Source organism: Oncorhynchus nerka, unplaced genomic scaffold (genome assembly GCF_034236695.1).
Source record: "Oncorhynchus nerka isolate Pitt River unplaced genomic scaffold, Oner_Uvic_2.0 unplaced_scaffold_1181, whole genome shotgun sequence".
Lineage (NCBI taxonomy): Eukaryota > Metazoa > Chordata > Actinopteri > Salmoniformes > Salmonidae > Oncorhynchus > Oncorhynchus nerka.
The window spans coordinates 100,043-127,694 of record NW_027040154.1 but is presented as its reverse complement, the minus strand read 5'-3'; the positions used below and the strand labels follow the sequence as shown (position 1 = coordinate 127,694).

The following is a 27,652-nucleotide window of genomic DNA, read 5'->3' as shown; positions in this document are numbered from 1 at the left end:
GTCAGTTTGGCTGTCTGTGTTTGGCTGTCTGTGTGGGCCAGTTTGGCTGTCTGTGTGTGTCAGTTTGGCTGTCTGTGTGTGTCAGTTTGGCTGTCTGTGTGTGTCAGTTTGGCTGTCTGTGTGGGCCAGTTTGGCTGTCTGTGTGGGCCAGTTTGGCTGTCTGTGTGGGCCAGTTTGGCTGTCTGTGTGGGCCAGTTTGGCTGTCTGTGTGGGTCAGTTTGCGCTGTGTGTGCCAGTTTGTGCAGTTTGGTGTTGTGTGTGCCAGTTTGGCTGTCTGTGTGTGTCAGTTTGGCTGTCTGTGTGTGTCAGTTTGGCTGTCTGTGTATTCCAGTTTGGCTGTCTGTGTATTCCAGTTTGGCTTTACACTGGTTCTAAAGGGGATTAATGTGCTTAATTTTTATTGGGCATCTTTAGCTGTGATTCAAACCAAAACATATAGGCCTATGGGATAACACGCCATTCACACGGGGTAACACGCCATTCACACGGGGTAACACGCCATTCACACGGGGTAAACACGCCATTCACACGGGGTAAACACGCCATTCACACGGGATAAACACGCCATTCACACGGGATAAACACGCCATTCAGCCCCGGTTATAAACACGCCATTCACACGGGGTAAACACGTCCTTCACATCGGGTAAACACGCCATTCATACACGGGATAAACACGCCATTCACACGGGTAAACACACGCATTCACACGGGTAAACACGCCATTCACGCGGGATAAACACGCCATTCACACGGGGTAAACACGCATTCACGGGGTAAACACGCCATTCACACGGGTAACACGTCCTTCACGCGGGATAAACACGTCCTTCACACGGATAAACACGCCATTCACCACGGGATAAACACGCCATTCACACGGGGTAACACGTCCTTCTACAGGATAAACCAGTCCTTCAGACGGGATAAACACGCCATTCCGCCAGGATAAACACGCCATTCACACGGGATAAACACGCCATTCACACGGGATAACACGTCCTTGATAGTGAGATAGCTAATATTGTCACCCATCACACTTTGGGTGTAAAATGTTATTTATTAAATCTTTTCCCCTTTTTCTCCCCAATTTCGATCTTGTCTCATCGTTGCAACTCCCCAACGGGCTCGGGAGGCGAAGGTGGAGTCGTGCGTCTCTGAAACATGGACCCGCCAAACCGCGCTCCTAACACCCGCCAGCCTGACGCCGTCAGCCGCACCAATGCTGAACAGGAAACACTGTTCAACTGGCGACTGAATAAGCCTGCAGACACCTGCCCACACAAGGAGTCGCTAGAGAGCGATGAGCTTTACTTGGATCGCTTTCTCTAGCGACTCCTTGTGGCAGGTCGGGTGTCTGGCAGGCTGACTTCAGTTGTCAGTTAAATGAATCCAGGCTCCTAGGGGACGCTGTAGCACTGCGATGCAGTACCTTAGGGACCGCTGGGTCACTTGTACTCTTCCAGGAAACTCTAGTTCAGAATATGGTTGAATAAAACCAAGTTCATAACCTCTTTCTTTTTTTTCCTATCAGCTGGACTATGTGGTGACGTGCCGTCTGCACGGCCAGATGCAGGAGACATCCACATTCACAGGAAGAAGTCTCAGGTAAGAGACAGGACTCTTCAGACTACATCCCATTGTATTTACTGGGATGTAGCTATGGATAGATGGGCCTCTACAGAACCTGACCCAATAACTCTCGCTCTCTTGGTTTCTCTTTCACTGCTCTCTCTCGTTCTCTCACCCTTTCTCGCTCTCTCTCCTCGTCCCTCTTTCCCCTTCTTCTCTCTCTCTCCCTTCCTCTCTCTCCCCCCTTCCTCTCTCTCCCCCCTTCCTCTCTCTCTCTCTCCCCCTTCCTCTCCTTTCTCTCCTGGTCCCTCTCTTTCCCCTTACTTTCTCTCTTTCTCTCTCTCCCTCATCACAGCAAGTGTATGCGTCGCCGAGAAACACGCCATGGACAGTAAAGGGGAGGAGTCTAAGATGAGCTACCCCAACATCTTTTCATGATTGACAACTTTGAGGAGGTAACCGTGACAACCGCCCCCACAATCCCCTCCTCCCCAATCAGGCACCTGACAGGTTGTGATTGACTGCCGGGGCGTCTAGAAGGCCCCCTGGGAGATGGGCTGTGTATTGAAGTGTGACCCGGGTGTATTCATTATTCGGTCTCCGTTGCAACCCGGAAAACATTTACTCCAAATGGTAAACGTTTTACAATGAAAAAAGAGTTTCTATTGGACAAATTCAGATAGGAACCTCCCCTGTTTCATTTCAATTTCCTCTGTTTGCTTCCGTTGGTTCGTTAGAGTAAACGGTTTCCGTTGCAAAACGTTTTAGCAACAGACCAGACATTTTTTCACAACGGAATCTAACTAATGAATACACCCCCTGATGCTGTCGGTCAATTTAAAAAGCCACTACTGCAGTCCCCTGATTCTAGTGCATTAACCTCATGGCAGACGAGGTCAGTTACAAATGGATTTTTTTTACCCGGGAAGGAAATCGATGACTTTCTCTACGTTTACAGTGAAATATAAAACAGCAGTGATTTGAACCGGTCTTTTTCAGTTCCTGGTATCAGCTTTCTCAGCTAAACGACTTGACTCTGCAAACATACTTGTAAACAGACACTCCGTAACGCTGCTTCGGGAAACATAAACATGAACTTTGTCTGACCTAATATTCACATCGCGGAAAATAATATAGAAAAATATTTTTTAATTTTTTTATGCTATATTGATATTTAATTTAATTTAATTTAATTAACCATTAATTGTATGACGATAAAATGTTGCCCAGATTCTTGAAGAATGTTAAGTTGGTTTCAGACGACAGCGGCCAAATCCACTAAATAGGGCTGCTGATAACTCTAAAAATACTGTTATTTAAATTATTTAAAAATATATATTCAGTTCCAGTCAACAGTTTGTTTGGACACACCTTTCTCATTCAAAGGTTTTTCTTTATTTTTTACTATTTTCTACATTGTAGAATAATAGTGAAGACATCAAAACTATGAAATAACACATTATGGAGTCATGTAGTAACCAAAAAAGTGTTAAACAAATCAAAATATATTTGAGATTCTTCAAAGTAGCCGCCCTTTGCCTTGATAACCGCTTTGCTCTTAGCATTTTCTCTACCAGCTTTTAAAATGTTATTTTTATTTAACCTTTCTTTAACTAGGCAAGTCAGTCAAGAATCAATTCTTATTTACAATGACAGCCTACCCCGGCTAAACCCGGGACGACGCTGGGCCAATTGTGCGCTGCCCTCCCAATCACAGCCGGATGTGATACAGCCTGGATTCGAACCAGGGACTGTAGTGACGCCTCTTAGACCCCTGCGCCACTCGGGAGCCCTAAGTTTCATGAGGTAGTCACCTGGAAGGCTTTTCAATTAACAGGTGTGTTTTGTTAAAAGTGAATTTGTGGAATTTCTTTACTTAATGGGTTTGAGCCTATCAGTTGTGTTGTGACAAGGTAGGGTGGTATACAGAAGCTGGCCCTATTTGGTAAAAGACCAAGTCCACATTATGCCAAGAACAGCTCAAATAAGCAAAGAGAAATGACAGTCCATCGTTACTTTAAGACATGAAGGTCAGTCAATCCAGGAAATTTCAATAACTTGGAAAGTTTCTCCAAAATCAAAACAAATTGTATTTATGTTCAAGTGCAGTCGCAAAAACCATCAAACGCTAAGATGAAACTGGCTCTCATGAGGACCGCCACACCCAGAGTTACCTCTGCTGCAGAGGATAAGTTCATTAGAGTTAACTGGCTCTCATGAGGACCGCCACAGGAAAGGAAGACCCAGAGTTACCTCTGCTGCAGAGGATAAGTTCATTAGAGTTAACTGGCTCTCATGAGGACCGCCACAGGAAAGGAAGACCCAGAGTTACCTCTGCTGCAGAGGATAAGTTCATTAGAGATACCCGTGACCCATTCAGATCCTCCCGAGACCCAATTTGGGTCGCAACCCACCAGTTGAGAATCACTGTTCTAACGTGTGCGTCCTCTCGCTCTGTCTCTCGCTCTGTCTCTCGCTCTCTGTGTGTCTCTCTCTGTCTCTCTGTGTGTGTAGGTGTTCTGTGACATGACGGTAGGCGAGGGGGAGATGGTGTGTGTGGAGTTGGTAGCCAGTGATAAGAGCAACACGTTCCAAGGAGTCGTCTTCCAAGGTTCCATCCGCTACGAAGCTCTGAAGAAGGTTTACGACAACAGAGTAAGTCTCTCTACTCTATAGATATCTATCTGAGATATCTATAGAGTATAGAATCCATCTGGGATTCCTCTGAAGAAGGTTTACGACAACAGAGTAAGTCTCTCTACTCTATAGATATCTATCTGGGATTCCTCTACTCTATAGATATCTATCTGGGATTCCTCTACAGATATCTATCTGGGATTCCTCTGAAGAAGGTTTACGACAACAGAGTAAGTCTCAACCTTTCCAATAACTTTTGTTATTGACCAAATACTTATTTTCCACCATAATTTGCAAATTAATTAAAATCCCTACAATGTGATTTTCTGGATTTTTTTTCTCTCATTTTGTCGGTCATAGTTGAAGTGTACCTATGATGAAAATTACAGGCCTCTCTCATCTTTTTAAGTGGAAGAACTTCCACAATCGGTGGCTGACTAAATACTTTTTGCCCCACTGTATAGACAGGTGTGTACCTTTCCAGATCATGTCCAATCAATTTAATTTATGACAGGTGGACTCCAATCAATTTAATTTATGACAGGTGGACTCCAATCAATTTAATTTATGACAGGTGGACTCCAATCAATTTAATTTATGACAGGTGGACTCCAATCAATTTAATTTATGACAGGTGGACTCCAATCAATTTAATTTATGACAGGTGGACTCCAATCAATTTAATTTATGACAGGTGGACTCCAATCAATTTAATTTATGACAGGTGGACTCCAATCAAGTTGTAGAAACGTCTTTCTGAATATTCTGTGAAAATGTGAAATCAGCCTCAAGCTGTGAGAAACTTAACCTGCTTGAATTACATAAAGACCTTGGAAAGAAGGAGACTGGATATGTTTGTCTTGATGAAATGGAGTTTACAGACATTACTAAGAGAGTAAAACACAGGACTTTGTAGTTTGTGGACAAGACATTACTAACAGAGAGAAACACAGGACTTTGTAGTTTGTGGACAAGACATTACTAACAGAGAAAAACACAGGACTTTGTAGTTTGGACAAGACATTACTAACAGAGAAAAACACCGGACTTTGTAGTTTGTGGACAAGACATTACTAACAGAGAAACACCGGACTTTGTAGTTTGTGGACAAGACATTACTAACAGAGAAAAACACCGGACTTTATAGTTTGTGGACAAGACATTACTAACAGAGAAAAACACAGGACTTTGTAGTTTGTGGACAAGACATTACTAACAGAGAAAAACACCGGACTTTATAGTTTGTGGACAAGACATTACTAACAGAGAGAAACACAGGAATTTGTAGTTTGGACAAGACATTACTAACAGAGAGAAACACCGGACTTTGTAGACAAGACATTACTAACAGAGAGAAACACAGGACTTTGTAGTTTGGACAAGACATTACTAACAGAGAGAAACACTGGACTTTGTAGTTTGTGGACAAGACATTACTAACATAGAGAAACACCGGACTTTGTAGTTTGTGGACAAGACATTACTAACAGAGAGAAACACAGGAATTTGTAGTTTGGACAAGACATTACTAACAGAGAGAAACACAGGACTTTGTAGTTTGTGGACAAGACATTACTAAGAGAAACACAGGACTTTGTAGTTTGGACAAGACATTACTAACAGAGAAACACTGGACTTTGTAGTTTGTGGACAAGACATTACTAAGAGAAACACAGGACTTTGTAGTTTGTGGACAAGACATTACTAAGAGAAACACAGGACTTTGTAGTTTGGACAAGACATTACTAACAGAGAGAAACACCGGACTTTGTAGTTTGGACAAGACATTACTAACAGAGAGAAACACCGGACTTTGTAGTTTGTGGACAAGACATTACTAACAGAGAGAAACACAGGACTTTGTAGTTTGGACAAGACATTACTAACAGAGAGAAACACAGGACTTTGTAGTTTGTGGACAAGACATTACTAACAGAGAGAAACACAGGACTTTGTAGTTTGGACAAGACATTACTAACAGAGAGAAACACAGGACTTTGTAGTTTGTGGACAAGACATTACTAAGAGAAACACCGGACTTTGTAGTTTGTGGACAAGACATTACTAAGAGAAACACAGGACTTTGTAGTTTGGACAAGACATTACTAACAGAGTAAAACACAGGACTTTGTAGTTTGTGGACAAGACATTACTAAGAGAAACACAGGACTTTGTAGTTTGGACAAGACATTACTAACAGAGAGAAACACAGGACTTTGTAGTTTGTGGACAAGACATTACTAAGAGAAACACCGGACTTTGTAGTTTGGACAAGACATTACTAACAGAGTAAAACACAGGACTTTGTAGTTTGTGGACAAGACATTACTAACAGAGAAACACAGGACTTTGTAGTTTGTGGACAAGACATTACTTACAGAGAGAAACACAGGACTTTGTAGTTTGTGGACAAGACATTACTAACAGAGAGAAACACAGGACTTTGTAGTTTGTGGACAAGACATTACTAAGAGAAACACAGGACTTTGTAGTTTGGACAAGACATTACTAACAGAGAGAAACACAGGACTTTGTAGTTTGGACAAGACATTACTAACAGAGAAACACAGGACTTTGTAGTTTGTGGACAAGACATTACTAACAGAGAAAAACACAGGACTTTGTAGTTTGTGGACAAGACATTACTAACAGAGAAAAACACAGGACTTTATAGTTTGTGGTGAAATACAAGACAAGATTCAAAACGATCCATATCAAGTCTCCCTGTTGTGTGTTTGTCTTGTAGGTGAGTGTGGCAGCGAAGATGGCCCAGCGCATGTCGTTCGGCTTCTACAAGTACAACAACATGGAGTTTGTCAGGATGAAGGGGCCGCAGGGCAAAGGTCACGCTGAGATGGCGGTCAGCCGGGTCCCGACCGGAGACACGTCCCCCTGCGGCACAGAGGAGGACCTGGACTCACCCCTACACGAGAGGGTAGGTAGAGTAGACAAATAGGCACGCACGCACACATACATAGACGAGAGGGTTAGTGTAATACACACACACACACAAAACACGTGCATGGACACATTAGGAACACCTTCTCTTTCCATGACAGACTGACCAGGTGAATGCTGTGATCCCTGATTGATGTCACCTGTTAAATCCACTTCAATCAGGGTAGATGAAGGGGAGGAGACGGGTAGATGAAGGGGAGGAGACGGGTAGATGAAGGGGAGGAGAGACGGGTAGATGAAGGGGAGGAGACGGGTAGATGAAGGGGAGGAGACGGGTAGATGAAGGGGAGGAGACGGGTAGATGAAGGGGAGGAGACGGGTAGATGAAGGGGAGGAGACGGGTAGATGAAGGGGAGGAGACGGGTAGATGAAGGGGAGGAGACGGGTAGATGAAGGGGAGGAGACTGGTTAAAGAAGGATGTTTAAACCTTGAGACAATTGAGACATGGATTGTGTATGTTTTGCCATTCAGAGGGTGAATGGACAAGAAAAAATATTTAAGTTCCTTTGAACGGGGTACGGTAGTAGGTGCCAGGCTGTGTTTGAGTGTGTACACTAAGTGTACAAAACATTAAGAACAAGTTCCTAACATAGTCTAGCGGACGGTTAGCGCCCTGACCCTCTAGTCTAGCGGACGGTTAGCGCCCTGACCCTCTAGTCTAGTTAGCGCCCTGACCCTCTAGTCTAGCGGACGGTTAGCGCCCTGACCCTCTAGTCTAGCGGACGGTTAGCGCCCTGACCCTCTAGTCTAGGGGACGGTTAGCGCCCTGACCCTCTAGTCTAGGGGACGGTTAGCGCCCTGACCCTCTAGTCTAGCGGACGGTTAGCGCCCTGACCCTCTAGTCTAGCGGACGGTTAGCGCCCTGACCCTCGAGTCTAGGGGACGGTTAGCGCCCTGACCCTCGAGTCTAGGGGACGGTTAGCGCCCTGACCCTCTAGTCTAGGGACGGTTAGCGCCCTGACCCTCTAGTCTAGCGGACGGTTAGCGCCCCTGACCCTCTAGTCTAGGGGACGGTTAGCGCCCTGACCCTCTAGTCTAGGGGACGGTTAGCGCCCTGACCCTCTAGTCTAGCGGACGGTTAGCGCCTGACCCTCTAGTCTAGGGGACGGTTAGCGCCCTGACCCTCTAGTCTAGGGACCGCCTGACCCTCTAGTCTAGCGGACGGTTAGCGCCCTGACCCTCTAGTCTAGCGGACGGTTAGCGCCCTGACCCTCTAGTCTAGGGGACGGTTAGCGCCCTGACCCTCTAGTCTAGGGGACGGTTAGCGCCCTGACCCTCTAGTCTAGCGGACGGTTAGCGCCCTGACCCTCTAGTCTAGCGGACGGTTAGCGCCCTGACCCTCTAGTCTAGCGGACGGTTAGCGCCCTGACCCTCTAGTCTAGCGGACGGTTAGCGTCCTGTGTTTGAGTGTGTACACTGAGTGTACAAAACATTAAGAACAAGTTCCTAATATTGAGTTACACCCCCTTTTGCCCTCAGAACAGCCTCAATTCGTCAGGGCATGGGACTCTACAAGGTGTCCAAAGCCTTCCACAGGGAAGCTGGCCCATGTTGACTTTGTCCAATACAGGGAAGCTGGTCCATGTATCTACAAGGTGTAAAGCGTATGGTACTCTACAAGGTGTCCAGTTCCACTGGTCCATGTTGACTCTAATGTCCAAAGCACAGGGAAGCTGGTCCATGTTGACTATGTCCAAAGCTTCCACTGGCCCATGTTGACTCTACAAGGTGTCCAAAGCGTTCCAAGGGAAGTTGGTCCATTTGAATGTCCACACTGGTCCATGTACTCTACAAGGTGTCCAAAGCCTTCCACAGGGAAGCTGGCCCATGTTGACACCAACGCTTCCCACAGCTGTATCAAGTTGGCTGGATGTCCTTTGAGTGGTGGACCATTCTGGAAACACACAGGAAACTGTTGAGTGTGTAAAACCCAGCAGCGTTGAAGTTCTTGACTCAAACCGGTGCGCCTGGCACCTACTACCACACCCCGTTCAAAGGAACCTAAATATTTTGTCTTGCCCATTCACCCTCTGAATGGCACACAGACACAATCCATGTCTCAAGGTTTAAACATCCTTCTCCAACCAGTCTCCTCCCCTTCATCTACGCTGATTGAAGTGGATTTAACAGGTGACATCAATCAGGGATCACAGCATTCTGGCATAGTCTTTGATACACAAAACCCAGTCTATTATTACCCACTATTATATTACTACTGAGTTACTGCCATGTTTAATACACTATTATATTACTACTGAGTTACTGCCATGTTTAATACACTGTAGTATATTATATTACTACTGAGTTACTGCCGTGTTTAATACACTGTAGTATATTATATTACTACTGAGTTACTGCCATGTTTAATACACTATTATATTACTACTGAGTTACTGCCATGTTTAATACACTGTAGTATATTATATTACTACTGAGTTACTGCCGTGTTTAATACACTATTATATTACTACTGAGTTACTGCCGTGTTTAATACACTGTAGTATATTATATTACTACTGAGTTACTGCCGTGTTTAATACACTGTAGTATATTATATTACTACTGAGTTACTGCCGTGTTTAATACACTATTATATTACTACTGAGTTACTGCCGTGTTTAATACACTATTATATTACTACTGAGTTACTGCCGTGTTTAATACACTGTAGTATATTATATTACTACTGAGTTACTGCCGTGTTTAATACACTATTATATTACTACTGAGTTACTGCCATGTTTAATACACTGTAGTATATTATATTACTACTGAGTTACTGCCGTGTTTAATACACTATTATATTACTACTGAGTTACTGCCGTGTTTAATACACTGTAGTATATTATATTACTACTGAGTTACTGCCATGTTTAATACACTGTAGTATATTATATTACTACTGAGTTACTGCCGTGTTTAATACACTGTAGTATATTATATTACTACTGAGTTACTGCCATGTTTAATACACTGTAGTATATTATATTACTACTGAGTTACTGCCGTGTTTAATACACTATTATATTACTACTGAGTTACTGCCATGTTTAATACACTATTATATTACTACTGAGTTACTGCCGTGTTTAATACACTGTAGTATATTATATTACTACTGAGTTACTGCCGTGTTTAATACACTAGTATATTATATTACTACTGAGTTACTGCCATGTTTAATACACTATTATATTACTACTGAGTTACTGCCATGTTTAATACACTATTATATTACTACTGAGTTACTGCCGTGTTTAATACACTATTATATTACTACTGAGTTACTGCCATGTTTAATACACTATTATATTACTACTGAGTTACTGCCATGTTTAATACACTATTATATTACTACTGAGTTACTGCCGTGTTTAATACACTGTAGTATATTATATTACTACTGAGTTACTGCCATGTTTAATACACTATTATATTACTACTGAGTTACTGCCATGTTTAATACACTATTATATTACTACTGAGTTACTGCCATGTTTAATACACTATTATATTACTACTGAGTTACTGCCATGTTTAATACACTATTATATTACTACTGAGTTACTGCCATGTTTAATACACTATTATATTACTACTGAGTTACTGCCATGTTTAATACACTATATTACTACTGAGTTACTGCCGTGTTTAATACACTATTATATTACTACTGAGTTACTGCCGTGTTTAATACACTGTAGTATATTATATTACTACTGAGTTACTGCCGTGTTTAATACACTGTAGTATATTATATTACTACTGAGTTACTGCCATGTTTAATACACTATTATATTACTACTGAGTTACTGCCATGTTTAATACACTGTAGTATATTATATTACTACTGAGTTACTGCCGTGTTTAATACACTGTAGTATATTATATTACTACTGAGTTACTGCCGTGTTTAATACACTGTAGTATATTATATTACTACTGAGTTACTGCCATGTTTAATACACTAGTATATTACTACTGAGTTACTGCCATGTTTAATACACTATTATATTACTACTGAGTTACTGCCGTGTTTAATACACTGTAGTATATTATATTACTACTGAGTTACTGCCGTGTTTAATACACTGCAGTATATTATATTACTACTGAGTTACTGCCGTGTTTAATACACTATTATATTACTACTGAGTTACTGCCATGTTTAATACACTGTAGTATATTATATTACTACTGAGTTACTGCCGTGTTTAATACACTATTATATTACTACTGAGTTACTGCCATGTTTAATACACTGTAGTATATTATATTACTACTGAGTTACTGCCATGTTTAATACACTATTATATTACTACTGAGTTACTGCCGTGTTTAATACACTGTAGTATATTATATTACTACTGAGTTACTGCCATGTTTAATACACTATTATATTACTACTGAGTTACTGCCGTGTTTAATACACTGTAGTATATTATATTACTACTGAGTTACTGCCGTGTTTAATACACTATTATATTACTACTGAGTTACTGCCGTGTTTAATACACTGTAGTATATTATATTACTACTGAGTTACTGCCATGTTTAATACACTATTATATTACTACTGAGTTACTGCCATGTTTAATACACTGTAGTATATTATATTACTACTGAGTTACTGCCGTGTTTAATACACTGTAGTATATTATATTACTACTGAGTTACTGCCATGTTTAATACACTATTATATTACTACTGAGTTACTGCCATGTTTAATACACTATTATATTACTACTGAGTTACTGCCATGTTTAATACACTGCAGTATATTATATTACTACTGAGTTACTGCCGTGTTTAATACACTGTAGTATATTATATTACTACTGAGTTACTGCCATGTTTAATACACTGTAGTATATTATATTACTACTGAGTTACTGCCGTTTAATACACTGTAGTATATTATATTACTACTGAGTTACTGCCATGTTTAATACACTGTAGTATATTATATTACTACTGAGTTACTGCCGTGTTTAATACACTGCAGTATATTATATTACTACTGAGTTACTGCCGTGTTTAATACACTGTAGTATATTACTACTGAGTTACTGCCGTGTTTAATACACTGTAGTATATTATATTACTACTGAGTTACTGCCATGTTTAATACACTATTATATTACTACTGAGTTACTGCCGTGTTTAATACACTGCAGTATATTACTACTGAGTTACTGCCGTGTTTAATACACTGTAGTATATTATATTACTACTGAGTTACTGCCGTGTTTAATACACTATTATATTACTACTGAGTTACTGCCGTGTTTAATACACTGTAGTATATTATATTACTACTGAGTTACTGCCATGTTTAATACACTGTAGTATATTATATTACTACTGAGTTACTGCCGTGTTTAATACACTATTATATTACTACTGAGTTACTGCCGTGTTTAATACACTGTAGTATATTATATTACTACTGAGTTACTGCCATGTTTAATACACTGTAGTATATTATATTACTACTGAGTTACTGCCGTGTTTAATACACTATTATATTACTACTGAGTTACTGCCATGTTTAATACACTATTATATTACTACTGAGTTACTGCCATGTTTAATACACTGTAGTATATTATATTACTACTGAGTTACTGCCATGTTTAATACACTATTATATTACTACTGAGTTACTGCCGTGTTTAATACACTGTAGTATATTATATTACTACTGAGTTACTGCCGTGTTTAATACACTGTAGTATATTATATTACTACTGAGTTACTGCCATGTTTAATACACTGTAGTATATTATATTACTACTGAGTTACTGCCATGTTTAATACACTATTATATTACTACTGAGTTACTGCCGTGTTTAATACACTGTAGTATATTATATTACTACTGAGTTACTGCCATGTTTAATACACTGCAGTATATTATATTACTACTGAGTTACTGCCGTGTTTAATACACTGCAGTATATTATATTACTACTGAGTTACTGCCGTGTTTAATACACTGTAGTATATTATATTACTACTGAGTTACTGCCGTGTTTAATACACTATTATATTACTACTGAGTTACTGCCGTGTTTAATACACTGTAGTATATTATATTACTACTGAGTTACTGCCATGTTTAATACACTATTATATTACTACTGAGTTACTGCCGTGTTTAATACACTATTATATTACTACTGAGTTACTGCCGTGTTTAATACACTGTAGTATATTATATTACTACTGAGTTACTGCCATGTTTAATACACTGCAGTATATTATATTACTACTGAGTTACTGCCGTGTTTAATACACTGTAGTATATTATATTACTACTGAGTTACTGCCATGTTTAATACACTGTAGTATATTATATTACTACTGAGTTACTGCCATGTTTAATACACTGTAGTATATTATATTACTACTGAGTTACTGCCATGTTTAATACACTGCAGTATATTATATTACTACTGAGTTACTGCCATGTTTAATACACTGTAGTATATTATATTACTACTGAGTTACTGCCATGTTTAATACACTATTATATTACTACTGAGTTACTGCCGTGTTTAATACACTGTAGTATATTATATTACTACTGAGTTACTGCCATGTTTAATACACTGCAGTATATTATATTACTACTGAGTTACTGCCATGTTTAATACACTGTAGTATATTATATTACTACTGAGTTACTGCCATGTTTAATACACTGTAGTATATTATATTACTACTGAGTTACTGCCGTGTTTAATACACTGCAGTATATTATATTACTACTGAGTTACTGCCATGTTTAATACACTGTAGTATATTATATTACTACTGAGTTACTGCCGTGTTTAATACACTATTATATTACTACTGAGTTACTGCCGTGTTTAATACACTGTAGTATATTATATTACTACTGAGTTACTGCCGTGTTTAATACACTATTATATTACTACTGAGTTACTGCCATGTTTAATACACTGTAGTATATTATATTACTACTGAGTTACTGCCATGTTTAATACACTGTAGTATATTATATTACTACTGAGTTACTGCCATGTTTAATACACTGTTATATTACTACTGAGTTACTGCCGTGTTTAATACACTGTAGTATATTATATTACTACTGAGTTACTGCCGTGTTTAATACACTGTAGTATATTATATTACTACTGAGTTACTGCCGTGTTTAATACACTAGTATATTATATTACTATGGAGTTACTGCCGTGTTTAATACACTGTAGTATATTATATTACTACTGAGTTACTGCCGTGTTTAATACACTGTAGTATATTATATTACTACTGAGTTACTGCCGTGTTTAATACACTATTATATTACTACTGAGTTACTGCCGTGTTTAATACACTGTAGTATATTATGTTACTGCCATGTTTAATACACTATTATATTACTACTGAGTTACTGCCATGTTTAATACACTATTATATTACTACTGAGTTACTGCCGTGTTTAATACACTGTAGTATATTATATTACTACTGAGTTACTGCCATGTTTAATACACTATTATATTACTACTGAGTTACTGCCGTGTTTAATACACTGTAGTATATTATATTACTACTGAGTTACTGCCATGTTTAATACACTATTATATTACTACTGAGTTACTGCCGTGTTTAATACACTGTAGTATATTATATTACTACTGAGTTACTGCCGTGTTTAATACACTATTATATTACTACTGAGTTACTGCCGTGTTTAATACACTGTAGTATATTATATTACTACTGAGTTACTGCCATCTTTAATACACTGTAGTATATTATATTACTACTGAGTTACTGCCATGTTTAATACACTATTATATTACTACTGAGTTACAGGTATAAGTGCAATTGATGGTAGTATTAGATATGTTCTGATTGGTTGTCTGGGTGTTTTTTCTGTAATAGGTTGGTTCTGATTGGCTGTCTGTGTTCTGTCTGGTCAGGTGACGTCGTTCAGCACCCCTCCCACCCCAGAGAGGAACCGCCCCTCGTTCTTCTCCCCTTCTCTCCGTCGGAAGGTCCCCAGGAACCGTATCACTGAGATGAAGAAGAGTCACTCAGCCAACGATAGTGAAGAGTTCTTCAGGGAAGAGGACGACGAGGGTAATGATATTTTATACCTAAACACCACGTGTTGTGTAGGATCTGTTGGAGAGTGTGTAGAACCCGGATGTGTTGGAGAGTGTGTAGAACCCGGATGTGTTGGAGAGTGTGTAGAACCCGGATGTGTTGGAGAGTGTGTAGAACCCGGATGTGTTGGAGAGTGTGTAGAACCAGGATGTGTTGAAGAGAGAGTGTAGAACCCGGATGTGTTGGAGAGAGAGTGTAGAACCCGGATGTGTTGAAGAGAGAGTGTAGAACCAGGAGAGTGTAGAACCAGGAGAACCTGGATGTGTTGAATAGAGTGTAGAACCAGGATGTGTTGCAGAGAGTGTAGAACCAGGAGAGTGTAGAACCAGGATGTGTTGAAGGGAGAGTGTAGAACCAGGATGTGTTGAAGAGAGTGTAGAACCAGGATGTGTTGAAGAGAGTGTAGAACCAGGATGTGTTGAAGAGAGAGTGTAGAACCAGGAGAGTGTAGAATAGAGTGTGTAGAACCAGGAGAGTGTAGAACCTGGATGTGTTGAAGAGAGAGTGTTTAACCTATAACCTGGATCATGTGACCCCATGCAGACCTGTGTAACCAGTCCAACCTGCGGTCTCGCTCCCTGTCGGGTACAGGTCGGTCCCTGGTGGGATCTTGGCTCAAACTGAACCGTACGGAGGAGTACTTCCTGCTTTACTCCCACCTGACCTACGTCACCCTGCCGCTGTACCGCATCACCTCAGGTCAAGACCCCCCACCAGTCCCTAATGGGTCACTATTCCCTCAGGTCAAGACCCCCCCACTATCAGTCCCTAATGGGTCACTATTCCCTCAGGTCAAGACCCCCCCCACTATCAGTCCCTAATGGGTCACTATCACCTCAGGTCCAGACCCACACACTATCAGTCCCTATTCCCTCAGGTCAAGACCCCCCCCACCCCCACCATCAGTCCCTAATGGGTCACTATTCCCTCAGGTCAAGACCCCCCACCATCAGTCCCTAATGGGTCACTATTCCCTCAGGTCAAGACCCCCCCACCATCAGTCCCTAATGGGTCACTATTCCCTCAGGTCAAGACCCACACACTATCAGTCCCTAATGGGTCACTATTCCCTCAGGTCAAGACCCCCCCCACTATCAGTCCCTAATGGGTCACTATTCCCTCAGGTCAAGACCCCCCCACCATCAGTCCCTAATGGGTCACTATTCCCTATCACCTCAGGTCCAGACCCACACTATCAGTCCCTATCACCTCAGGTCAAGACCCCCCACCATCAGTCCCTAATGGGTCACTATTCCCTCAGGTCAAGACCCCCCCCACCATCAGTCCCTAATGGGTCACTATTCCCTCAGGTCAAGACCCACACACTATCAGTCCCTAATGGGTCACTATTCCCTCAGGTCAAGACCCCCCACTATCAGTCCCTAATGGGTCACTATTCCCTCAGGTCAAGACCCCCCCCACCATCAGTCCCTAATGGGTCACTATTCCCTATCACCTCAGTCCCAGACCCCACACCATCAGTCCCTAATGGGTCACTATTCCCTATCACCTCAGGTCCAGACCCACACACTATCAGTCCCAAATGGGTCACTATTCCCTATCACCTCAGGTCCAGACCCACACACTATCAGTCCCTAATGGGTCACTATTCCCTCAGGTCAAGACCCCCCACCATCAGTCCCTAATGGGTCACTATTCCCTATCACCTCAGGTCCAGACCCCCACACTATCAGTCCCTAATGGGTCACTATTCCCTATCACCTCAGTTCAAGACCCCCCCCACACCATCAGTCCCTATCACCTCAGGTCCAGACCCACACACCATCAGTCCCTAATTGGTCACTATTCCCTATCACCTCAGGTCAAGACCCCCCACACCATCAGTCCCTATCACCTCAGGTCCAGACCCCCACACTATCAGTCCCTATCACCTCAGGTCCAGACCCCCACACTATCAGACCCACACACCATCAGTCCCAAATGGGTCACTATTCACTATCACCTCAGGTCCAGACCCCCCCACACACCATCAGTCCCTATCACCTCAGGTCCAGACCCCCACACTATCAGACCCACACACCATCAGTCCCAAATTGGTCACTATTCCCTATCACCTCAGGTCAAGATCAGTCCCTATCACCTCAGGTCCAGACCCCCACACTATCAGTCCCTAATGGTTCCCTATCACCTCAGGTCCAGACCCCCACACTATCAGTCCCTATCACCTCAGGTCCAGACCCACACACCATCAGTCCCTATCACCTCAGGTCCAGACCCACACACCATCAGTCCCTATCACCTCAGGTCCAGACCCCCACACTATCAGACCCACACACCATCAGTCCCAAATGGGTCACTATTCACTATCACCTCAGGTCCAGACCCCCCCACACACCATCAGTCCCTATCACCTCCGGTCCAGACCCACACACCATCAGTCCCAAATGGGTCACTATTCACTATCACCTCAGGTCCAGACCCACACCATCAGTCCCTATCACCTCAGGTCCAGACCCACACACCATCAGTCCCTATCACCTCAGGTCCAGACCCCCACACTATCAGTCCCTATCACCTCAGGTCCAGACCCACACACCATCAGTCCCTAATGGGTCATGATTCCCTATCACCTCAGGTCCAGACCCCCACACTATCAGTCCCTATCACCTCAGGTCCAGACCCACACACTATCAGTCCCTAATGGTTCCCTATCACCTCAGGTCCAGACCCACACACTATCAGTCCCTAATGGTTCCCTATCACCTCAGGTCCAGACCCCCACACTATCAGTCCCTATCACCTCAGGTCCAGACCCACACACCATCAGTCCCTATCACCTCAGGTCCAGACCCCCACACCATCAGTCCCTAATGGGTCACTATTCCCTATCACCTCAGGTCCAGACCCACACACTATCAGTCCCAAATGGGTCACTATTCCCTATCACCTCAGGTCCAGACCCACACACTATCAGTCCCTAATGGGTCACTATTCCCTCAGGTCAAGACCCCCCCCCACCATCAGTCCCTAATGGGTCACTATTCCCTATCACCTCAGGTCCAGACCCCCACACTATCAGTCCCTAATGGGTCACTATTCCCTATCACCTCAGTTCAAGACCCCCCCCACACTATCAGTCCCTATCACCTCAGGTCCAGACCCCCACACTATCAGTCCCTATCACCTCAGGTCCAGACCCCCACACCATCAGTCCCTATCACCTCAGGTCCAGACCCACACACCATCAGTCCCTAATTGGTCACTATTCCCTATCACCTCAGGTCAAGATCAGTCCCTATCACCTCAGGTCCAGACCCCCACACTATCAGTCCCTAATGGTTCCCTATCACCTCAGGTCCAGACCCCCACACTATCAGTCCCTATCACCTCAGGTCCAGACCCACACACCATCAGTCCCTATCACCTCAGGTCCAGACCCACACACCATCAGTCCCTATCACCTCAGGTCCAGACCCCCACACTATCAGACCCACACACCATCAGTCCCAAATGGGTCACTATTCACTATCACCTCAGGTCCAGACCCACACCATCAGTCCCTATCACCTCAGGTCCAGACCCACACACCATCAGTCCCTATCACCTCAGGTCCAGACCCCCACACTATCAGTCCCTATCACCTCAGGTCCAGACCCACACACCATCAGTCCCTATCACCTCAGGTCCAGACCCACACACCATCAGTCCCAAATGGGTCACTATTCACTATCACCTCAGGTCCAGACCCACACCATCAGTCCCTATCACCTCAGTCCCAGACCCACACACCATCAGTCCCTAATGGGGCCCTGTCAGATGTAAACTGAACAAAGATTTTACTGAGTTACAGTTCATAGAAGGAAATGAATGAGGCCCTAATCTATGGATTTGACATGACTGGCTGGGCCTGCTGCACCCCTGCAGAATGAGTTATTCCCCACTGGGGGGGGGGGGGGAGACATCTTGGGCAGGTGGGGATAACAACCTGAGAGTGAAAATGTTCTGATAACACAACAGCCAGCTGGTCTGGCCATGCTCTGAGGGTGCGGCTAGGGTCTTCTAATCTAGATTCTTTACACTTTCTAGAGGACAGGGAGCCATTATGGACTTTCCCTGTCGTGTAAATTACTGTATTGACTGCTCATTGACTCTGTTGTCTGTCATCAGATATCCTGGAGGTGAGACAGAAGCCCATCCTGATGACATAGCAGATCAGAGCTCCAGTCCTCCTAACTGCCCCAGAGCCTCCCTACGAAGTGCCTTCCTGCATCAGGCCCTGACTGACACCACTACAACCCAGTGGTGAGATGGAAAACTACAGCAACACTACCATGGTGGTGAGATGGAATTACAACAACACTACCACCATCTGGTGGTGAGATGATGGAATTACAGCAACGCTACCACCATCTGGTGGCGAGATGGGGGAATTACAGCAACACTCCCATCTGGTGGCGACATGGAGGAATTACAACACTACCACCATCTGGTGGTGAGATGGGGGAATTACAGCAACACCCATCTGGTGGTGACATGGAGGAATTACAACAACACTACCACCATCTGGTGGTGATGATGGAATTACAGCAACGCTACCACCATCTGGTGGCGAGATGGGGGAATTACAGCAACACTCCCATCTGGTGGCGACATGGAGGAATTACAACACTACCACCATCTGGTGGTGAGATGGGGGAATTACAGCAACACCCATCTGGTGGTGACATGGAGGAATTACAACAACACTACCACCATCTGGTGGTGAGATGGGGGAATTACAGCAACACTACCACCATCTGGTGGCGAGACAGAGAACTACAACCAAACCTGGAGTCAATGGCAAGAGGTGACTAAAAAACGACAACTTTGGAACAATGAAAACCAGCCAATCAAAAAAGTGCCTCTTCCCTCTATCATGTTCCTGCTCGATGAGGATTCGCCGGTGGGTGTGAGGCGGTCGCCAGGGAAATGGGCATAGCAACCCACCTGTCCTGTCCGGATCACAATGGTCGTGAAGTGCAGTGCCATTGGCTGAACTCTGACCTGGAACTAAAATGATTTAGAATGTCTCTGGATGAATCTAAAATGGAACTCTATTCCCAGTTTAGTGCACTAACGTTGGCCTTAGCCCAATGTGGACTCTGATCTAAAGTAGTGCTCTATAAAAGGAATAGGGTGTCATTTTGGACAACATCTCCTGTTTTCTTGTAAATATCCTGCTGCTTAACTATTCACTGATATGCCTTTAGGAAAGGTTACGCTTCTCCTGACAGGAACATAAAGCTTCTGTCTGTTTTTTGTCGTTGCGTGTATCTGCGATGCTGGAAGGTTAAAAGGATTGTGTGTGTGTGTCTACAACGTTGTCTTAAGTCCCAGGGCTTTGTGGATGTGCTGCCTTCAGTCTGGCACATAAAGGACGTTACTCTGAGACCAGAATGGCACCATATTGACCAGGGGTTTCCATCAGGCTCACAGTCTGGAGATCCTTCAACTCTTCAGTTTAACGTGACGAACTTTCAACAGGGAACTGAAATTATCATCTATATAAAAAACAATGACTTGGAAATTCACACACACACACACACGTGTGAGAAAGAGGAGGATTTTCCTCAGCACTGGAACAAGATGGCTGAATATAGAAACACAAGGCCTGCTGATGCTCAGCTTTAGTAGCCGTAGATACTAAATCCTGTTTCTGTCTGGTCTCGTCCCAAGGCTGCCGTTGCTGTTACGTAGAGCCTGGTAACTGTGGGACTGTCTGGAACTAAGGGGGTGTGGCTTTACGGAGTGATATGCTAAGCGAATCACATGACTCTGAGGAGAAGGGGGAGGGAGCGAGCCTGGGATAGTTGTGTTTATGGAAGCCCATTCCTGCCACCCAAAATACAATTAAATGTCGACACTGCCTCAACATTTTAAGCTTCTAACTAAAACCATTTAGACAGAACATACATACACTACATGGACAAAAGTATGTGGACACCTGGTCGTCAAACATCTCATTTCAAAATCATGAGCATTAGTATGGAGTTGGTCCTTTGCTGCTGTAACAGCCTCCACTCTTCTGGGAAGGCTTTCCACTAGATGTAGGAACATTGCTGCAGGGGGAAGGCTTCCACTAGATGTAGGAACATTGCAGGGACCAGAAGAGCATTAGTGAGGTCGGGCACCGATGTTGAGCGATTAGGTCTGGCTCGCAGTCGTCGTTCCAATTCATCCCAAAGGTGTTCGATGGGATTGAGGACAGGGTTCTGTGCAGGCCAGTCAAGTTCTTCCAGACCGATCTCGACACACCACTTTTGTATGGACCTGACTTTGTGCACGGGGGCCTTGTCATGGTGAAACAGGAAAGGGCCTTCCCCATACTGCTTCCATAGTTAGTTTGGAACTCGGTAGTGAGTGTTACCATGGGCTTCAGCACTCGGCGGTCCCGTTCTGTGGCCTTCCACAGCCGTTGTTGCTCCTAGACGTTTTCCACTTCACAATAACAGCACTTACAGTTGACCGGGGCAGCACTAGCAGAGCAGAAATTTGACCAACTGACTTGTTGGAAAGGTGCCACATTGAAGGTCACTGAGCTCTTCAGTACGGGCCATTCTACTGCCAGTGTTTGTCTATGGAGATTGCATGGCTGTGTGCTCGATTTTATACACCTGTCAGCAACGGGTGTGGCTGAAACTGCCAAATCCACTAATTTGAAGGGGTGTCCACATACTCTGTTTCCTCATTTGTAGAATTCACCACATAATGCTACCTGTCCACATACTCTGTTTCCTCATTTGTAGAATTCACCACATAATGCTACCTGTCCACATACTTCTGTGTATATACACATACTCTGTTTCCTCATTTGTAGAATTCACCACATAATGCTACCTGTCCACATACTCTGTTTCATCATTTGTAGAATTCACCACATAATGCTACCTGTCCACATACTTCTGTGTATATACACATACTCTGTTTCCTCATTTGTAGAATTCACCACATAATGCCATCTGTCCACTTTGCAGAGTCCATTGCTGAACTGGCATTTGCCCCAACACTTTATATTGTTTAATAAAATAATTGACACATTGAAGCATTGAAAAGAGGGACAAAGTACTGGTGTTAAGACTGATTCGCCAACTCCTGCATCAGTCTGATCAACTGTAGTCTGGTAAACCACAGCTGGTCTAGAGTAGTCTACTGATAAACCACAGCTGGTCTAGAGTAGCCTACTGATAAACCACAGCTGGCCTAGAGTAGCCTACTGATAAACCACAGCTGGTCTAGAGTAGCCTACTGGTAAACCACAGCTGGTCTAGAGTAGTCTACTGATAAACCACCACAGCTGGTCTGTTCTGATAAACCACAGCTGGTCTAGAGTAGTCTACTGATAAACCACAGCTGGTCTACTGATAAACCACAGCTGGTCTAGAGTAGCCTACTGGTAAACCACAGCTAGTCTAGAGTAGTCTACTGATAATCCACAGCTGGTCTAGAGTAGTCTACTGATAAACCACAGCTGGTCTAGAGTAGTCTAATGATAAACCACAGCTGGTCTACTGATAAACCACAGCTGGTCTAGAGTAGTCTACTGATAAACCACAGCTGGTCTAGAGTAGTCTACTGATAAACCACAGCTGGTCTACTGATAAACCACAGCTGGTCTAGAGTAGCCTACTGGTAAACCACAGCTGGTCTAGATAAACCACAGCTGGTCTAGAGTGACTGATAAACCACAGCTGGTCTAGAGTAGTCTACTGATAAACCACAGCTGGTCTGATAAACCACAGCTGGTCTAGAGTAGTCTACTGATAAACCACAGCTGGTCTACTGATAAACCACAGCTGGTCTAGAGTAGTCTACTGATAAATCACAGCTGGTCTACAGCTGGTCTAGAGTAGTCTACTCATAAACCACAGCTGGTCTACTGATAAACCACAGCTGGTCTAGAGTAGTCTACTCATAAACCACAGCTGGTCTAGAGTAGCCTACTGATAAACCACAGCTGGTCTAGAGTAGCCTACTGATAAACCACAGCTGGTCTAGAGTAGCCTACTGATAAACCACAGCTGGTCTACTGATAAACCACAGCTGGCCTAGAGTAGTCTACTGATAAACCACAGCTGGTCTAGAGTAGTCTACTGATAAACCACAGCTGGTCTAGAGTAGCCTACTGATAAACCACAGCTGGTCTACTGATAAACCACAGCTGGTCTAGAGTAGTCTACTGATAAACCACAGCTGGTCTAGAGTAGTCTACTGATAAACCACAGCTGGTCTACTGATAAACCACAGCTGGTCTAGAGTAGTCTACTGATAAACCACAGCTGGCCTAGAGTAGTCTACTGATAAACCACAGCTGGTCTAGAGTAGTCTACTGATAAACCACAGCTGGCCTAGAGTAGCCTACTGATAAACCACAGCTGGTCTAGAGTAGCCTACTGATAAACCACAGCTGGTCTAGAGTAGCCTACTGGTAAACCACAGCTAGTCTAGAGTAGTCTACTGATAAACCACAGCTGGTCTAGAGTAGTCTACTGATAAACCACAGCTGGTCTAGAGTAGTCTACTGATAAACCACAGCTGGTCTACTGATAAACCACAGCTGGTCTAGAGTAGTCTAATGATAAACCACAGCTGGTCTACTGATAAACCACAGCTGGTCTAGAGTAGTCTACTGATAAACCACAGCTGGTCTAGAGTAGTCTACTGGTAAACCACAGCTGGTCTACTGATAAACCACAGCTGGTCTAGAGTAGCCTACTGGTAAACCACAGCTGGTCTAGAGTAGTCTACTGATAAACCACAGCTGGTCTAGAGTAGTCTACTGATAAACCACAGCTGGTCTAGAGTAGTCTACTGATGAACCACAGCTGGTCTAGAGTAGTCTACTGATAAACCACAGCTGGTCTAGAGTAGTCTACTGGTAAACCACAGCTGGTCTAGAGTAGCCTACTGATAAACCACAGCTGGTCTAGAGTAGCCTACTGATAAACCACAGCTGGTCTAGAGTAGTCTACTGGTAAACCACAGCTGGTCTACTGATAAACCACAGCTGGTCTAGAGTAGTCTACTGGTAAACCACAGCTGGTCTACTGATAAACCACAGCTGGTCTAGAGTAGCCTACTGGTAAACCACAGCTAGTCTAGAGTAGTCTACTGATGAACCACAGCTGGTCTAGAGTAGTCTACTGATAAACCACAGCTGGTCTAGAGTAGTCTACTGGTAAACCACAGCTGGTCTAGAGTAGTCTACTGATAAATCACAGCTGGTCTAGAGTAGCCTACTGATAAACCACAGCTGGTCTAGAGTAGTCTACTGATAAACCACAGCTGGTCTACTGATAAACCACAGCTGGTCTAGAGTAGTCTACTGATAAACCACAGCTGGTCTAGAGTAGCCTACTGATAAACCACAGCTGGTCTAGAGTAGTCTACTGATAAATCACAGCTGGTCTACTGATAAACCACAGCTGGTCTAGAGTAGTCTACTCATAAACCACAGCTGGTCTACTGATAAACCACAGCTGGTCTAGAGTAGTCTACTCATAAACCACAGCTGGTCTAGAGTAGCCTACTGATAAACCACAGCTGGTCTAGAGTAGCCTACTGATAAACCACAGCTGGTCTAGAGTAGCCTACTGATAAACCACAGCTGGTCTACTGATAAACCACAGCTGGCCTAGAGTAGTCTACTGATAAACCACAGCTGGTCTAGAGTAGTCTACTGATAAACCACAGCTGGTCTAGAGTAGCCTACTGATAAACCACAGCTGGTCTACTGATAAACCACAGCTGGTCTAGAGTAGTCTACTGATAAACCACAGCTGGTCTAGAGTAGTCTACTGATAAACCACAGCTGGTCTACTGATAAACCACAGCTGGTCTAGAGTAGTCTACTGATAAACCACAGCTGGTCTACTGATAAACCACAGCTGGTCTAGAGTAGTCTACTGATAAACCACAGCTGGCCTAGAGTAGCCTACTGATAAACCACAGCTGGTCTAGAGTAGCCTACTGATAAACCACAGCTGGTCTAGAGTAGCCTACTGGTAAACCACAGCTAGTCTAGAGTAGTCTACTGATAAACCACAGCTGGTCTAGAGTAGTCTACTGGTAAACCACAGCTGGTCTAGAGTAGTCTACTGATAAACCACAGCTGGTCTACAGCTGGTCTAGAGTAGTCTAATGATAAACCACAGCTGGTCTACTGATAAACCACAGCTGGTCTAGAGTAGTCTACTGATAAACCACAGCTGGTCTAGAGTAGTCTACTGGTAAACCACAGCTGGTCTACTGATAAACCACAGCTGGTCTAGAGTAGCCTACTGGTAAACCACAGCTGGTCTAGAGTAGTCTACTGATAAACCACAGCTGGTCTAGAGTAGTCTACTGATAAACCACAGCTGGTCTAGAGTAGTCTACTGATGAACCACAGCTGGTCTAGAGTAGTCTACTGATAAACCACAGCTGGTCTAGAGTAGTCTACTGGTAAACCACAGCTGGTCTAGAGTAGTCTACTGATAAATCACAGCTGGTCTAGAGTAGCCTACTGATAAACCACAGCTGGTCTAGAGTAGTCTACTGATAAACCACAGCTGGTCTAGAGTAGTCTACTGATAAACCACAGCTGGTCTACTGATAAACCACAGCTGGTCTAGAGTAGTCTACTGATAAACCACAGCTGGTCTAGAGTAGTCTACTGATAAACCACAGCTGGTCTAGAGTAGCCTACTGATAAACCACAGCTGGTCTAGAGTAGTCTACTGATAAACCACAGCTGGTCTAGAGTAGTCTACTGATAAATCACAGCTGGTCTACTGATAAACCACAGCTAGTCTAGAGTAGTCTGATAAACCACAGCTGGTTTACTGATAAACCACAGCTGGTCTAGAGTAGCCTACTGATAAACCACAGCTGGTCTAGAGTAGTCTACTGATAAATCACAGCTGGTCTAGAGTAGTCTACTCATAAACCACAGCTGGTCTAATAAACCACAGCTGGTCTAGAGTAGTCTACTGATAAACCACAGCTGGTCTAGAGTAGCCTACTGATAAACCACAGCTGGTCTAGAGTAGCCTGATAAACCACAGCTGGTCTAGAGTAGCCTACTGATAAACCACAGCTGGTCTACTGATAAACCACAGCTGGCCTAGAGTAGTCTACTGATAAACCACAGCTGGTCTAGAGTAGTCTACTGATAAACCACAGCTGGTCTAGAGTAGCCTACTGATAAACCACAGCTGGTCTACTGATAAACCACAGCTGGTCTAGAGTAGTCTACTGATAAACCACAGCTGGTCTACTGATAAACCACAGCTGGTCTAGAGTAGTCTAATGATAAACCACAGCTGGTCTACTGATAAACCACAGCTGGTCTAGAGTAGTCTACTGATAAACCACAGCTGGTCTAGAGTAGCCTACTGATAAACCACAGCTGGTCTAGAGTAGTCTACTGATAAACCACAGCTGGTCTAGAGTAGGCTACTGATAAACCACAGCTGGTCTAGAGTAGGCTACTGATAAACCACAGCTGGTCTAGAGTAGTCTACTGATAAACTGGTCTAGAGTAGGCTACTGATAAACCACAGCTGGTCTAGAGTAGTCTACTGATAAACCACAGCTGGTCTAGAGTAGTCTACTGATAAACCACAGCTGGTCTAGAGTAGTCTACTGATAAACCACAGCTGGTCTAGAGTAGGCTACTGATAAACCACAGCTGGTCTACTGATAAACCACAGCTGGTCTAGAGTAGCATACTGATAAACCACAGCTGGTCTAGAGTAGTCTACTGATAAATCACAGCTGGTCTAGAGTAGCCTACTGATAAACCACAGCTGGTCTAGAGTAGTCTACTGATAAACCACAGCTGGTCTAGAGTAGTCTACTGATAAACCACAGCTGGTCTACTGATAAACCACAGCTGGTCTAGAGTAGTCTACTGATAAACCACAGCTGGTCTAGAGTAGTCTACTGATAAACCACAGCTGGTCTAGAGTAGCCTACTGATAAACCACAGCTGGTCTAGAGTAGTCTACTGATAAACCACAGCTGGTCTAGAGTAGTCTACTGATAAATCACAGCTGGTCTACTGATAAACCACAGCTGGTCTAGAGTAGTCTACTCATAAACCACAGCTGGTTTACTGATAAACCACAGCTGGTCTAGAGTAGCCTACTGGTAAACCACAGCTGGTCTAGAGTAGTCTACTGATAAATCACAGCTGGTCTAGAGTAGTCTACTCATAAACCACAGCTGGTCTACTGATAAACCACAGCTGGTCTAGAGTAGCCTACTGATAAACCACAGCTGGTCTAGAGTAGCCTACTGATAAACCACAGCTGGTCTAGAGTAGCCACTGATAAACCACAGCTGGTCTAGAGTAGCCTA

At 43.5% G+C, this 27,652-nt stretch overlaps 1 pseudogene; it reads left to right on the top strand.

Moving 5' to 3' along the window:
• The first annotated feature begins 1,423 nt into the window (after nt 1-1,423).
• LOC135569241 (uncharacterized protein KIAA0930 homolog) lies at nt 1,424-21,187 on the top strand (annotated as a pseudogene).
• The last annotated feature ends 6,465 nt before the right edge of the window (nt 21,188-27,652 follow it).